Source organism: Mytilus galloprovincialis, chromosome 11, assembly GCF_965363235.1.
Source record: "Mytilus galloprovincialis chromosome 11, xbMytGall1.hap1.1, whole genome shotgun sequence".
NCBI classification, from domain to species: Eukaryota; Metazoa; Mollusca; class Bivalvia; order Mytilida; family Mytilidae; genus Mytilus; species Mytilus galloprovincialis.
This window is the reverse complement of record NC_134848.1, coordinates 46,555,668-46,573,188: the sequence shown is the minus strand read 5'-3', so window position 1 is coordinate 46,573,188 and position 17,521 is coordinate 46,555,668. Positions and strand designations below refer to the sequence as shown.

Here is a 17,521-nt window from a genome sequence, read left to right as displayed (position 1 = left end):
TCTTAAAGGGTACAACTTCATAAAAAAATAAGCAGTAAAAGAAAATCATGTTAACGATTTCGGAAAACAGATATCCTTCATCAGTATGACCAAGATGTAAAATTAAAATGAATCATTAAAATCAACTCTGTTTATAAGACTATAATATCTTGAAATTTATACAACAAAACAGTTTTACCCGAACATCATAAAGACGCTAGTACAATTCTACACTTTTAAAACTTGACGTAGCTATTTACAACAGAGAGTGCAAAGATTTTTTTTCCTTTTAAAGAATATAATTGTTACTGGTTATAAATACATGTTAATTTAAACGAAAAGCACAAAAAACGTTTTATAGTTATAGATGATTAATTGGTAACAGTATTATAAAAATGTTATGTAACTGTACATATTCTATGTAGCCTTGAACTAAGGCATTTATTTAAAAAAGAAAAAAAAGGTGTGACAAATCGTCTTGCGTTTTGGCTTAGATCTGTTCAGTCGTTCTTCCTCCTCATATACTGAGGACAGTGAGAGCAAATTATATTATTCATGTGCATTATTGTATGTTGAGATGAACTCCGAATATCTGTTTAACGGTTGCGTTTACTAGCTGTTGGATTGTGCTCTCTTTTTACTCTTGCGTACACACAAACAAACTAATTTGAATCTTTGTCTGCTGAACAACTTCTGCTAATCGTGCAGATGTGATAGACATTTCACAGATTCTATGTCTCTGAATTCGGAATTAAGTCGATCATTCATTTATATGTTGTTTTGGATTTGACGTTTTATCAGATACCAGACTGCTTCAACCTATTCTGACATAAGAGTTCAACTTCTTTTCGTTTAGCCAATGTTCTGGAGTAGTCCTCAATTCATAATTATTTTTAAAGGTATGGTTCCATTATATGTCTTGGGGTTCTCTGAATTTAGGACCATGATATATAACCTTTCGGAGTTGTTCATACTGAATTATGTTTAGATACCGGTTATAACATGGCTAAAGGGGCTGTATATATAAGAGGAGTTAAACAGTTACATGGTGATGTTTCTTTTAGTGTGTTCTTCTAAATTAAGGTCCTGCAATGCTTGTTTCATAAATGTTTCTTGTTTTTTTTATATATATATATATTAGATCGTTGTTTTTTCCTGTTTGAATGGTTTCACACTAGAATTTTTGGGGACCCTTTTTAGATTACTGTTCGGTGTGAACCAAGGTTTAATGTTGAAGACACTCCTTTGACCAATAATTGTTTCATTTTATGAATTGTGACATGGATGTCTCATTGGCACTCGTACCACGTCTGCTTATATCTATTATAGTTGAAAAAAATATGTACAATGTTTTTTTGGGGAAACTGTATGATACAATATGCACTTGTATTAAATAAGAAAAGTAATTTTACAATACACATGTAACTCGTCAATAAGGCAACTTTAAACAGCTTTTAGTTCATATTTACGGGTCTGGTGGGGGTTCTTTATGTTTGCGTTATTTAATGTTTTGGATTATATTTCTCTATCCTTTATTATTATGTATCGTATATCGTATATTTTATGACCCTATTATTCTATATTATCGTTTTCTTACTTTTCTTTCTTCTAATTTTCAGTATATATTTTGTAGATTTTGACCATAAGTTTCTATTCTGTGAGCCATATACAGAGCCTTATATATTATTGTGTTAATTTTATTGATTGATAAACGTACATGCAGGTTAAGAAATTACAAGAACGTGATTGATAGCCATCTTAACTAAGATGACTGTAGTAGTGTCATTGCAGTGCATTCATGCATCCTATCTCCAGTAATAGGCGATTTAGATTTCTTGTTTTATTAGTTTAATTAAACCTCATTATAAATTGTAAAATTATGAACGTCCGCAAAGCATCTGTTAAGTTGTTCGCAATCCTTCCCCAATAGACATATTCAAAATATATAGGAGTTTCATTGTTGAAAAGCCGGAATTGAAACATCTTCACGCCATTTGTTGAATTTTCATCGTTTAGGACGTCGTCTAAAGCCTATTACAACGTTTTTGTGAAAGCTTGTAAAAATATTACGCAGAATTCAGTAGATTATGAAATAGCGAATGGAAATCCGATACTTTTGCGATACGAACATTGTTCCCTAAGTCTTCCTATTCATATCTCGAAATTCTTCTCGGGACTTATTTTTTTTTGTATAAAATATTGGACAAATAAAGGTCTTTTATGTCTGCATTTTATTTTTTTATTACATTTAACTAATTTTTTATTCACCTGCCCTTATGCTCTTTGTATTACAGAAGCATCACGTTAGCTTTTTTATCTCTTGCCCTATCTTTTCTATTCTTTTTAAGGCCTTTATTCTGTATTTTGTGTCTATTATGACTCCAGACCTTCTTACTATACTAATTTTCAATTCTGATTTATAAATATAAAAAGTACAACATATTACACAATTTGGCATGTTGTTGCTAAATAATCAAAACACTTGGCATAAACGATTACTAGGTTAAAAGGAATTCACAATGAACAAAACGTATTATTTATCATGATAAAATATGAATAAGAATTATTTTTTTCGTTTTGATCGAGACAATATGTCAATTTTGATATTAGTTTAAATCTCAATTTTATGAAATAAAGTTTAAAAAATCAAAAACAAAACCAAAGTGAATATGCTGCAATATGGAAAGTATGACTATATATGGTATTGCAGGGAATATCTTTTAACTGTAATATTACAGTAGATGAAAACGTGTACTAACTATGGTGGTACCTAAAACTAAAGGGATAAAACTCTGTAAAGTCAGCTAAACGTTTTAATTACGTTGTGTTGTAAAGTGAATATTAAGCTTCTCAATGATCAAAATTGGTGTTTGTCAAACTACTGTATAACCAGTGTAATTTTTCTGACAAAACGGTTGGTTCAAAATTTTTGAAATTTTTATAGTTTTGTTAAAGGGTCAAAGTAAATACTTTGTCAACATTTTATGAAAATTAAACAAGACAAACAAATGTTAGTGAAAGTGTTGGGTACGACCTTAAATAGTATGTAAATATTAAGTATGATTGAATAAAGATAAAACAATACAAAAAAAAATTTTTTTTTACATCGTTTACAAGTAGGACAAGCAATATGTATGTTAAAATTTCTTTTTACCTCTGACTTCCATCTATAAAAGTGTATAAACCGTTGTCTATACCATACGCAACTGAATCGTGGCCTGTATCTCTGTTACTAAGAATAAAATGCCAGTTTAGGTCATTGCTATATGCCACACAATTGTTACTAATAACATAGCAGTTATCTCGACTTTTATAGAAATTTAAAACTTTCAAGTTTACAGATCCACATTTTGAAATGACATACATATTCTATATCAAGTCATATCAGGAGAATTAACTTTATTAATTAATATCAGAGCACACATTGAAATTGGCACAAACATTTGTTCCACCGCATTCTCTATAGGTATTAGTTGGTTTCTGTCTTTCACTATTTTTCATATATTTCGGTATTTCTTATATTATACATCATGCCGTTTGCTCTCACATTTAAGGTGGTACCTAACACTACAGGGAGATAACTCTGTAAAATCAGCAGAACGTTTTAATGACGTTGTGTTGTTAAGGGAATATTAAGCTTCTCAATGATCAAAATAAGTTTTTGTTAAACTGCTATATAACCAGTGTAATTTTTCTGATTAAACGGTTGGTTCAAAGTTTTTGAAATTTTTATATTTTTGTCAAAGGGTCAAACTGAATACATTGTCAAAATTTAAAGAAAATTAAACGAGCGAAATTAATTTTAGTTCAGGTGTTAGGTACCACCTTAAGTTGTTTTACATTTTGTCCTACCAGTTGCCATAATAGCTGACTCTAAAGTATGGGTTGGTTTATAGATGTTTCAAATCCGCGTTATTAGCCTCAGCGGATCATACCACATCTCACTATATTTATATTCAAGGCAATCGCCATAGATCTATGTGAAGGTTTTTCTTATGATATTTATCATTTTGGTATAAAGGAAAGAAACACATTTCTGTTTTTATCCAGCACGGTGACCATGTCCATTTTATTAAACATTTATTTGTGCAAACTAAGTCATCATTAATTTTCATTGTCCACCTAAACATTGGATTCACTGAATGCAAATACGTAACGTCCACTAAATAAACTAGAGGCTCTAAAGAGCCTGTGTCGCTCACCTTGGTCTATGTGCATATTAAACAAAGGACACAAATGGATTCATGACAAAATTGTATTTTGGTGATGGTGATGTGTTTGAAGTTCTTACTTTACTGAACGATTTTGCTTCTTACAATTATATCTATAATGAACTTTGCCCATTAGTAACAGAGAACTATATTTGGTAAAAATTTACATATATTTACCAAATTAATGAAAATTGTTAAAAATTGACTATAAAGGGCAATAACTCCTAAAGGGGTCAACTGACCATTTTGGTCATGTTGACTTATTTGTAGATCTTACTTTGCTGAACATTATTGCTGTTTACAGTTTATCGCTATCTATAATAGTATTCAAGATAACCAAACACGGCAAAATTTCCTCAAAATTACCAATTCAGGGGCAGCAACCCAACAACCGATTGACCGATTCATCTGAAAATTTCAGGGCAGATAGATCTTGACCTGATAAACATTTTTATCCCGTCAGATTTCCTCAAAATGCTTTGGTTTTTGAGTTATAAGCCAAAAACTGCATTTTACCCCTATGTTCTATTTTTAGCGGTGGCGGCCATCTTGGTTGGTTGACCAGGTCACGCCACACATTTTCTAAACTAGATACCCCAAAGATGATTGTGGCCAAGTTTGGATTAATTTGGCTCAGTAGTTTCAGAGGAGAAGATTTTTGTAAAAGATTACTTTAATTAACGAAAAATGGTTAAAAATTGACTATAAAGGGCAATAACTCCTAAACGGGTCAACTGACCATTTTGGTCATGTTGACTTATTTGTAGATCTTACTTTGCTGAACATTATTGCTGTTTGCAGTTTATCTCTATCTATAATAATATTCAAGATAATAACCAAAAACAGCAAAATTTCCTCAAAATTACCAATTCAGGGGCAGCAACCCAACAACCGATTGACCGATTCATCTGAAAATTTCAGGGCAGATAGATCTTGACCTGATAAACATTTTTATCCCTTGTCAGATTTGCTCTAAATGCTTTGGTTTTTGAGTTATAAGCCAAAAACTGCATTTTACCCCTATGTTCTATTTTTAGCCGTGGCGGCCATCTTGGTTGGTTGACCGGGTCACGCCACACATTTTTTAAACTAGATACCCCAATGATGATTGTGGCCAAGTTTGGTTTGATTTGGCCTAGTAGTTTCAGAGGAGAAGATTTTTTGAAGTTAACGACGACGGACGACGACGACGACGGACGACGGACGACGGACGACGATGGACGACGGACGCCAAGTGATGAGAAAAGCTCACTTGGCCCTTCGGGCCAGGTGAGCTAAAAAGGAGTAGGTCCGGTAAGAATTTTGGCGTCAAAGTTCAGGTTCATCTGACGAAAGATTTTGACCACTTTTTAAACACTTAAGTGTTTATTTCATTTGATTCAATAAATTTATGTGAAAGATTTAAACTAATTTAGTCATTAAAAGCTCAAATATGAAAAATCTACCAAATATGCCGAAAAATGTCACTTTTCAGTTGGTTTTTGTCAAAAATGAAAGTTGCCGCACCCGTGTTCATCCTCAACATTGATATATGTTATGTATTATCATCAAATACAACTTACATTTCAATATTTAGGATGAACACGAATGCAGCTACTTTCGTTTTACACGGAAAAAAATTAACTAAAATGCTAGAATTGTGAAGATTTAAGTAATTTAGCATGACTAAATGGTGCTAGTACCCGATATATGTGCATTGTATTGTCAACAACAGCCCATATTTATGTAGCAGAAGCATTGTACTGTCCAATAAATAACTAAAAGTTTACATTTTAACAATTTTTGGGGCCAAAAAGGGGTCTTACTGGACCTACTCCTTTCATGGTACACTGGCCTTACAGAATATCTAAAATTTAACAAATATCATAATACGTACTCATCTGATTGATTTATGAACTACATAACAATTCTACACTACTGTAAATATATCTACACTGTAGTAGTAATCAACGTATTGGTCACCGCCTAACCTCGATAACTAAAAAAACGTGCTTCTTTTCTTATATACTACCCACGAAATCCAAACCGGTTCTTACAATAGGTACTACGGGTCTAAAAATAACTACGCGTATAGCACATAAATGTATTTATGTTCTAATTCAAACGAACATAAAGTATTTATGTGCACATCACTACTTAACTTTTGAAACCTTCTTGAAACCCAAACCGTATACTGTATCATCTTGGTATAAAATAAAGAAACACATTTCTGACTTTGTCCAGCACGGTAACAATGTCGATGCACAAAGAAAGCAGTGGTTATAAACCAAGATTTTTTGTAACAGATAAACGCTTTTTTATATCTTCAGACCAGACACATAACCATCTTTTGTTAAGTCTGATTTCCAGCGGCCATGTATCTTAAAAAGTCTATCTGATATACCGTTTCTAGCTGCCATGGTACAAATTCATTTGCTTTTGGTAATAAAGAGACAGGTATTATCAATTGCACATTATTTTTCCAAAACATGAACTCAAAAATTAAATTACTATTGAAGTTAATATCCATGCACTGATCTCAATCAACTCGTTCGTTAATCACAGCTAATGTAGCTCTTGGCATTGTCTGAGTAACATTGCCGATTGCTGGAGTAAGATATATAACCTTGCCACAGATTTTTGCAAGCGTTCTAATCTTAACTTTACAAGGATCACTTATGCATTCTTGCAAATATTTTTGACTCAGGAATTTGCAAAACACATTTTCGTACATCCCATATAAACCCCAACCATTTCAATGAATAAGAAGGGGACCAGATACTCTCCTCCCTGTTTGGAACAAAACCCGACATAATCAAATCTGATTTAACGATGTCTGCATGTAATTTACATACCTCACTAGTATCATCAGCTAACCCTAATCCGTCGTCTAAATATACGACAATTTTACTACCCTTTCTCCACCAGTGAGCTACGAATGGTAATAATACCTTTGTAAATACATAACCACTCGATTTCAACCCTAAAGGTAAAACTGTAAATACATAGTATTTTTCCATCCCTTCAAACTTCCACGAGAAACCAAAATACTTCTGATGTGGAGCAAATATATCAATATGATGATAACCTGCCTTTTAATCAAAAAGAAATCCAATATAATTGTTTGTAGTATATTGTTTAGCAACTTTCAGATCTACGAATGTAACTCTGTTTACTGACACCATATTGTTTACATGTCTCAAATCTAGTACAAGTTCATGTTTACCTTTTGCGCTGATTGGTACGGTCAGCACGTTTGCAATGGGACTGTTCGATACCTCTTTAACTAAACCTAAAATAGCTTCATGTACAGTGAAACCTGTCCAAACCGAACACCCACGGGACTTTCCGTTTTGTTATGTTTTCACAGGTGTTCGGATTGTAGAGGTAAACGGAAGTCGACACCAAATAATTGGCATATACTGACAAGGGATAATAGGTGACACAACAGACGACAGTTTATTTTTGTGTTGATTTAGATGTAAATGTAAAAATAAAAGAAGATGAAGAAAGACGTTTTGCTACATTTTTGTTTATAAAACAAACGCCACTCCGTCTATCACGCTCGTCGTTAGGAGATGTCTGACGTGGAGCTATTTTGCTTTTGATAATTATTTTCTCATCCGTTAATTCACTGACCAATTCAGATTCACAGTCAATGTCAAATGACGATTCCGTAGTTGAATCGGGAACATCATTGTACACACGAGTTCTTGGACTAAACTGGTCACCCGCTGATTGATACTTCGGCACACGATAACAGTGAAACAACAGCAGGGGTCCAGTTTATTCTCGGATTTTATCGTTGCCAAATAGCTAACGGAAGTCTTCGGGGCATATAAAGGGAATCCAGCAATCGAAATCCATTGACCTTATTGTGTTGCACGACTTCTTAATCCGGTGAAAGGCTTTAAAACTATTATTTAATTAAACAGTTTAGCTACAGAATGGCAGTTTCGATTTTGTGGCCGTAATTATTTGAGTAAGGTGCATTTAATTGATCTGAGGGAAAGTTCTTTTCTCGTCATTATCGGCGATGGGGGTACCTGACCAGTTTACCGTTTCTGTACAAATAATCACTTTATACATGGACACAGACATGCTAATTAGTTTGTAATAACAACTCACAAGTTCATTAAACCTCAAATATCTTCGGGGATACTCTGCCATCCTGTGTTTGTTTAATTAAATCATGCGCATAATTAATAAGATTTATTGTTTTGATTGGTATTGATCGATTTTGACAGGTAATTTTTAGATAATAATTTACTAACGAGCCTTCAACAAGTGTTTGGAATTCGGTGTTGACAGGGTTCGGTTTTTTCAGGTTAGATTAACGTAAATTGATAGGGAAATTTTGTGGGACTTTGAAAATTGTTCGGTTTAAACTGAAATTCGGTTTTATCAGGGTTCGGTTTACCCAGGTTTTACTGTACAAAGATTCTATTTTTTAAAGCAGACATAATATTTTTCAAAAATACAGAAGTAGGCTCTCGACAAAAAGGAATTTATAACCTTCTTTAATTATATTATAAACAGAATCTGTTGGACAAATCTTAACCCAAAAATTAAAACAAAAAAGAAGCACTTAATCTGCCCTTTACAGTTATATCATAAACATCTTTTTCATATTCAAAGTAAGTAACAATATTAATTTTTTCATATACCTTAACAATATCGTAATTGTTTTCTTTAAGAAGGAGGTGCTCTGGGTACACTGTTCTTCCTTTGTCTGCGACATTCTCTCACCATATGCCCGTAGAATCCACACTTATAACCGACGTCGGAAGGTTTTGAGCTGGCCTTGAGCTCCGACGGCAGATGCCCCTGCACGAAAGGGCTGGAGTTGCAAACCATTACCGCCAGAATTTCCACCACTGTACGCCTGTTGATACTACGAACCAGCCGTTTCTGTGGGTCTTCTTCTACCATGCTGTTATTCATCCGTCTTAGCTACCTTGATTTTCTTGACTGCCCTGCTGTCCGGGGACCTAATGCGTTTCTCATCTTCCGAATCACTCGCTAGCTCATCAGATTAGTTTTCACTGACCGACTGCCAACCCCCTTCGATCCTTATATGCTTATTGCGTTTGTTCAGCAGCTCTTTTGAATCTTCTAAGTACGAAATGGTTTTATTCAGGCGTTTCTTCTCGGTACAAGATATAGCGGAATTTAAATTTTCATCTACGTTAAGGTCAAACTGGATCTTGTTACCCTTGAATTTAAATTTGTTTTCGGACTCCTTTACCTTTTTCGCTAATCTATGGGTCGAATCGTTTAGATTCTTCTCGAGCCCGGCGATTTTGTTGTACATGTAGGTCTTCATTAGTGACAAAAGATCAGCCACCTTCTCCCCTCGTATCTTCAACTGTATCTTCATCCATATCTTCATTAGGATACTTTTCGTTGTCGGACATGTCTACACTGTAGTAGTAATCAACTTATTGGTCACCGCCTAACCTCGATAACTGAAAAAAACGTGCTTCTTTTCTTATATAATACCCGCGAAATCCAAACCGGTTCTTACAGTAGGTACAACGAGTCTAAAACAACTACGCGTAGAGCACATAAATAAATGTACCCCCTCCCAAGAGACCACACATTGTGAAGGTATACATGGATATCAATCTGACTTTGACTTTCATCTTTGTATTTAAACACACAATTAAATTATTTAGTTTGTTTTCTTTTTCAATAAACGAAGGGCGAAAGATACCAGAGGGACAATCAAACTTATAGATAAAAAAATTAACGGACAACGCCATGGCTAAAAAAAATAAAAAGACAAACAGAAAAATTATAGTACACGAGACACAACATAGAAAACCTAAGACAATAAGTCTTATTCGTCAACAAATTTTGATAACTTGGTACTACTGAATAAGAAAAAAAGTTATATAGTGGCTGGATGATTGATTAAGGACAGTGTTAAGATTACAGTTCGTGTTGCTCAGTCTTTGGTTTTCTATATAGGGGTTCCAAAATCTTGTTAGTGATTCAGTCTACCTCATTTTGGCCAACTTATGATGTTTTAATTGTCATCTAGGTATAAACTGCCATATTTGTTACACAACTATCAACCTGTGTTAAAAGACATTTAATATATACTATATTTGTGTATTTAGGTAAGAAGGAGAAAAATAATCAAGTTATAGTTTTTGATACATGTTAAGATGATCTTGGGTGGAAACAATATAAAAAGACAGTAAATTATTTTTAAATCAATTTGTTATTATTCTATTTTGGTTTCAATTCAAAATATGGCTAGCAAATTCAACTGCTTGTAGCGCTGCGTTAAACCAATATTGGAAAGAACGCGCATTGAAAGCGTTTCAAACCACAAAGACATCATCATTTGCCAACTGTTTTGTTTTTTGCCTCTCAACCGCCGGCCAAAAATAACCCGGCATCCAAATCTGCCATGCACCACCGTATGGAAAGTCCTTCCATACCATTCAAGCCGAATTTGTAGGTCGTGGTATTGTTCTTATAGGAATTTTATATATATCAGACAAATACTTCTTCGTAGCTTGATCAAGTTCTATTGCATTTTCGAAGTTGCCAGTAGTTTCGTTTCCATTCGCTCTGTTGAATAACTCCTTCCAGTAAGATATATCTTTAACTGTGTACATTGCCTGTAGTTCAGATTTTGGATGATTCAGACTTGATGTACCAAAATCGTAGGTTTGTCTAAACTGAGTGTCTGAAATAATATAGTCAGAATAAACTGGAGATCACCTCCACCAGGGAGGATCATAACTGAAATAAAGCTTTGCTGCGGGAATATCTTTCACTGCTGTGTTAAATATTCTCTAATACGAGGTTGGTAAAGACCCTTCAAGTTGTTCTAATGAAAATATATTGGTTGCAAGGATGACTTTCTTTGCCCAATTTTTAATTTTGAATTTTGACTGAAATGAAAACAGAAACTGTTCTGTATGAAAAGAACAAAATGAAATTGTTAACCTTTATGATGTATTATTCAATATGTGCAGAATATAACCATACACCAATAATTATTAGTATCTATACATAGTGCTTCGATATTGGTAGATTTTTTAAATGAAAAATGGCATATTATAATGAAACCCATAATAAAAAAAAACTTAAACTATTAAAAACTTTCATACAATTTTGATGTTCATCTCGCGCTAAAACCAGTTTTCAATTGAATATTTTTGACATATACCTAATATGTTGGTTGGTATAGTGGAGTTTTGAGACGTTGTACTTCATCAGCAGCGACCATTAGCTGGATGTGAAAAATAGCAAAGTTATATTTAAACCTATAAGGAGCATCCTTTATGTACTGTCCTGCTTATAAATATGGCTGCTATCTGATTTTTTTTCACATTTTTCATATCGGTTTTCCCCGTTATTGTAGGCTGAACAGCGACTTATATTTGCTTATATCACTTGATTTGAAATCTGGTAGATAATTGACTCATTGACAATCATACTAAATCTCATTATTTTTATATTGGCAAGAAAAATCTATTTTATTTTTACAAAAACACAAATAACAGTCGATAAAACACACAACAGAATACGCTTTAAGAGCATACGATACAATACTGAGTAGATAATGACGTTGCTAACGTAAAATTTTACGACGTCGAACAGTGACATGTCGCGACTGATTTTTATCATTCAGCCTGATTTAACTTGAAAACCTGTACATGGACTCCTCTTTCTTAAAATGACATTTGGTTTGATAACGAATGAAGATTATTTCGTGAAAAAGTCAACAATGCATTTTTTAAAAATGACATTTATTTCTAAATTTTTGATAAATATGAGTTGTTTTTAAAAGAAAGAAAAATGATAGAAAAGTTATATATAATAGATATAACATATAATTTCACAAAAATCCAGCTTATATTTATCTTTTAAACCAACAAATTTAAATGTTTATGTCAAAAAGGAATAATACGTCCACAAATGAAAATTTCGACCTCATTTTACACGAAAAGGAGCCCATGAAGGTATATTATTTATTACAATTTTGATTTAATCAGGTTAAAAAGAGTCTATATGAAATTGTCCATCAAAATTTTATAATGAAATCGAAACTGTATCATATGCTCATAAGTAATTGTAATGATCAAAATTACAGCCATGATATGAATTCCCGTTGAGGTCCTGCTATTAGAGAACATAGGTTCAAAAAATAATTTGTAATAACCGTCACGTCTTTTTCTGATGGCCTTGATCGTCATGATTATACTTGATAGAATGCCTACAATAAACTACACTATTAGATTGCTTTATGTTTGAAAATATACACCGACTAATGGCATTTTTGTTTTTGATACTGACTTTATCAGCAAGAAAATCAAACGAGGCTGCTAGGGCAATTAGTTGTTGTATCGGAAATTTGTTTGTATTTTCGTTGAGAATATGAAATAAAATGAATTAGTTAGTAAAAGTACTTTTACGCGTACAAAACGGTGTGATTGATGTTCGGTTGTATGAATGAACACGCGACGGTCTGGCACTAATGCATGACGTCCTTAACTGATTTTGATATATAATCAAGTCCTGTCTATAATGTAAAAAAGGTATCAAGCAGTCAGATCAAAGAAAAAATATTCGAGTTGCACATAAATAGAATATTGACATATTGACATATTGCCGTTTAAATCAGCGTATTTTATGCAATACAACCTATTGTGTTTTGTGTTTTCAAATGATAAAATTAATAAAATATTTTAAAGGGATTAAACATATTGCTTTGATAACAGGTCAAAATGTTTAAACTTGTCACGCTAGTGTTAATAATAAAACCAATGGTCAATGTCAATTTGAAACATTGTGTATTTGTTTTGTTTTGAATATATCTGAATATTTGTTATATGAAATTATAAGGTCATTATTTTGATGACACGCCCGTTTCAATTTAGAAAACTTTGTGTTGAAACGAATAAAGTCCGATTTTTAAAAAATTTATTAATAAAACACCAATACTGTTATTAATAAAACACCAATACTGCTTCTTGGAGAAAAAAGTCAAAATCACAAAAATACAGAACTCAGAGGAAAATCAATTCGGAAAGTCCATAATCACATGGCAAAATCAAATAACAAAACACACCAAAAACGAATGAACAAGAACTGTCATATTCCTGACTTGGTACAGGCATTTTCAAATGTAGAAAATGGTGGATTAAACCTGGTTTTATAGCGCTAACCCTCTCACTGTGATGACAGTCTCATCAAATTACGTTATATTTACAATGATGCGTTAACTAAACAGACACACTAAATAAAATAGTCAAAATATGGGTACAGCAGTCATCATCGTGTAACAATTTTAAAAGGAACAATTTAACAGAACACAAAAACAAAACAACCCATGTAAAGGGAACATATGTAGATATTAAAAGATCCAAGTATGATCTCACCTTTGACCATCATGTAAAAATCTTCGAAGGAATTCCTTTGGTATTGAGGAAAATCATGTTGCCACAGTTAAAACGTCGTCACTTTCTGTAGACGGTGGTTCAGTTTGTACTATAATTGATGCACTGATTTCATTTAATATTGAAGAAAAGCTGCTAGTTTCTCTGATGTAATGTTGTGCCTCAGCACTTAAATATTTATGATACAGAGACTTGAAACTGAAATAAGCATTAACATCTGAGTGAATAAAGTAAAATCTCATTAAGGTACTTTACTATTCTGATTAAAGTCGCATATATATTTATAGCATTTGCAGTCCTGTTGAATGTATGAATTACCAGACGCTCTACCTTAAATTACTGCGTGATTGTTGTCTCAAAATGAAGATGATGGAAACGTGCTTGGAAACGTGCTGACATATCTAGTAGAAAATGTAATCATCAATTTTGAAATCATATATCAAAACAAAACATCATGAAATTCAATAATGCCGAATAATTTTTGAACACCAATACTTACGTCTCAATAACTAAGGATTTTCTCATCCCAGGCATTGACTACCTTGGCCGTATTTGGCACAACTTTTTGGAATTTTGGATCTTCAATGCTTTTCAACTTTGTACTTGTTTGGCTTTACAAATATTTTGATATGAGCGTCACTGATGAGTCTTATATAGACGAAACGCGCGTCTGGCGTACTAAATATCAATCCTGGTACCTTTGATAACTATTCAAAAGAAAAAGAAAAAAATACTGAAGTATGAGGAAAATTCAAGACGGAACGTCCCTAATTATATGGTTTAATCAAAATCAGAACACATCAAACGAATGGATAACAACTGTCATTTCCTGACTTGGTGAAGCATTTTATTGTGTATGTATGGCGTGGAATAACTTCACACGGGATTATAAGGTGTGCATGGCATTATAAAATGTCTTTCTAATTTTATATTCCAGATTTTAATATGAGCTTTTTAGACAATATGTTGCTTCGAAATCTGTATACAAATATGATCTTTAATTGCTTTCTTTTAAAATTAATTAAACAAAAGCATTCAACTTCATAATGAACACATACCTTTGTTGATACATGAGTACTTCACTTCTTTCTTTGACGAAATACTTTTTATCAGCCTCTGGAATATTGGTTGTAAGCACATCGGTGTAATTCCTGAATACATCCCTTATTTGAACAATAAAATATCAGAAAAAATACTTCCATTTGTATGAAGTAAGGAGCTATAATTAGAAAGAAACCAGTGAAATATTCTTTTAAGTATATCCCTACGCTCGTAAATACCCTGAAAACTACTATTGCATATAATTTAACTCAATACAGACAACAGGACTAATAAATTTCGCACTCATGTTTTGTCTACCAAAAAATCACAATTGACTCTCAAATGAAGAAAAATCAAAATGCCAAACTAAAGGCGTGTCTGCCGATCATTCCTTTAACCTTCCATTGAGATCATACACAAATACTCATCAATGTTCCACTTTAATTTTCTTTAGACCTTGATTTCTGTTATACTCTAGCTTTTTCTTCTGATGCAATTTTGGTTTAGCTGAAGCCCCCCTACGGATGCGGTATTATCTCGCTGTGTTGAAAACCAATTGATGTCATTGTTGCGCTGTTTTCTACCCTATGGTCGGGTTGTTGTCTTCATGACACATTTCCTTTCTGAATTTTATTTTTATGTGTGTGTATTATACATAAAGAATGTACGTGCTGTGTGGACAAACATCTTTCTCTTTTTTATAGTTTGTTATGAAAGTGATATGCATTTCTCTGGGAAAGCTCGCTACCGTCTGTTTATGTCTCTGGGAAAGCTCGTTCCCGTCTATTCATTTCTCGGACCTGTAAAGCTTGCTACTATCTCTTCATTTCTCTGGGAGAGCTCGTTACCGTCTGTTCATTTCTCTTGGAAAGCTGGCTACCGTCTGTTCATTTCTCTGGGAAAGCTCGTTACCGTCTTACTTGAGATTTTATTCAAAAGTTAATTTGTGTTTTATCTATTAAGTATCGTAAATCGATTTAAAAGACATGAGTGAGGGCAAAAAAGATAAACGACTGAAAACACCTGTCACGTATTCATTGTGTTCTAATGAAGGTAAAACAAGAAAAGCGTGCATTCGTTCAGTCGTTTTTCCTCATCATATACTGATGTATGTTGAGATAAACTCCGAATATCTGCTTTATGGCAATATGTAGCTATTGCATTGATGTATTTTTACTCTTGCTTACATACGAACAAATTATTTGACGCTTTGTCTGCAGAACATCATTAAGTAATCATGGGGGATATAATAGACATTTCACAGTTCATATGTCTCTGAATACTGATTTTAGTCGAGCATTCTTTTGGGGCAGGATTTCACGTTTTATCAGATACCTGACGGCTTTAACCCCTTCTGACAAATTAAACGTGTTTAACCTCTTTTGGCCTATTCTCTTGGTAGTCCTCAATTTATAATCAGTTTTGAAGGTATGGTTCCAATTGATGTCTTGGGGTTCTCTGAACTTAGGACCATAAGATATAACAACCCGGAGATGTTCATACTAAAATATGATTTGTACCGGTAGTAACATGCTAGAGGGGCTGTATATATAAGAGGAGTCAAATAGTTACATAGTAAAGTTTTTTAAGGTGTTCTCCTTAATTATGCAATGCTTGTTTCACAATTTTTTTTCTCGTTTCTCGTCTTTTTATATATATTAGATCGTTGGTTTTTCTGTTTGAATGGTTTCACACTTATATATTATTTGTCGATTATACTTTGTATATGTAAACTAGATATAAAAAAAAACGTGCATGCAAATATTAGTTTAGTATATATGCATGCAATGGTTCGATAATTTCAATAACATTCAAATTTCAAGATACTTATTTCATATGAATTTCATTTAAAATGTAACGAAGGATTTTTTTGGCAGTTATTACTTTGCATTGATATTTTCACCATACATTTGCTATCAATTATACTTAACACTGAACGAATTCAGCTATTTTATTGCCCTTTATAGCTCGGCTCAATATTGAAGACCATACTTTGACCTCTAATGTTTTACTTTTATGAATTATGACTTTGATGGAGAGTTGTCTCATTGGCACTCATACCACATCTTCTTATATCAATATAGTTAAAAAAATTAGTGTACAATGTTTTTTGGGGAAACTGTATGATACAATATGCACTTGTACACAAGTAACTCGTCAGTAATGCAGCTTTAAGTAACGTATAGTCCATGTTTAAGGGTCTGGAAAGGGGTTCTATATTTTTGCGTTCTTTAATGTTGTGGATTACATTTCTCTGTCCTTTATACTGTTCACCGTCAATCATATATATCTTATATTTTAGGAACCCATTATTCTATATAATTATTTTTTCTTACTTTTTCTTTCTTCTAATTTTCTGTACGAATATTGTAGATTTGACCTTAAATTTCTATCTTTAAGCTACATTTACATACAGACCCTAATGTTTTATTGTGTTATTTTTATTAATTGATATATGTACATATAGGTTAAGGAATTACAAGAACGTGATTGATAGCCGTCTTAACAAAGATGACTGCAGTTGTAATGTGTCGTTGCAGTACATTCTTCAGTTAAATGTGATTTAGATTTCTTTTTTAACAAGTATTTTTTTAGAACATAAAACCACAGTATAATGATAAATGACTTTTAACCTCTCAATCCTTCCATTTTTAAAATCTCCAGGAGTTTCATTGTTAAAATGAAAATAATTTCACGTCATTGGATGTATTTTCCTCGTTTAGAACGTTTAAAAGTCAATCGCAACGTTTTGGTCCAAGCTTGTAAAGAAATTACTCAGAATTCAGTAGATTCTGAAAGATAGAATTCACATGCTTTAGCGACGCATACATTGTTCCCTCACTCTTCCAATTCTTTTTTTTTTTAAATTTCGTTTCAAGAATTAAATTT

The 17,521-nt window shown here is 32.9% G+C and overlaps 1 pseudogene; it reads right to left on the bottom strand.

Moving 5' to 3' along the window:
* Window positions 1-10,406: 10,406 nt before the first annotated feature.
* Window positions 10,407-16,542, bottom strand: LOC143050769 (L-amino-acid oxidase-like; annotated as a pseudogene).
* Between the last annotated feature and the right edge of the window lie 979 nt (window positions 16,543-17,521).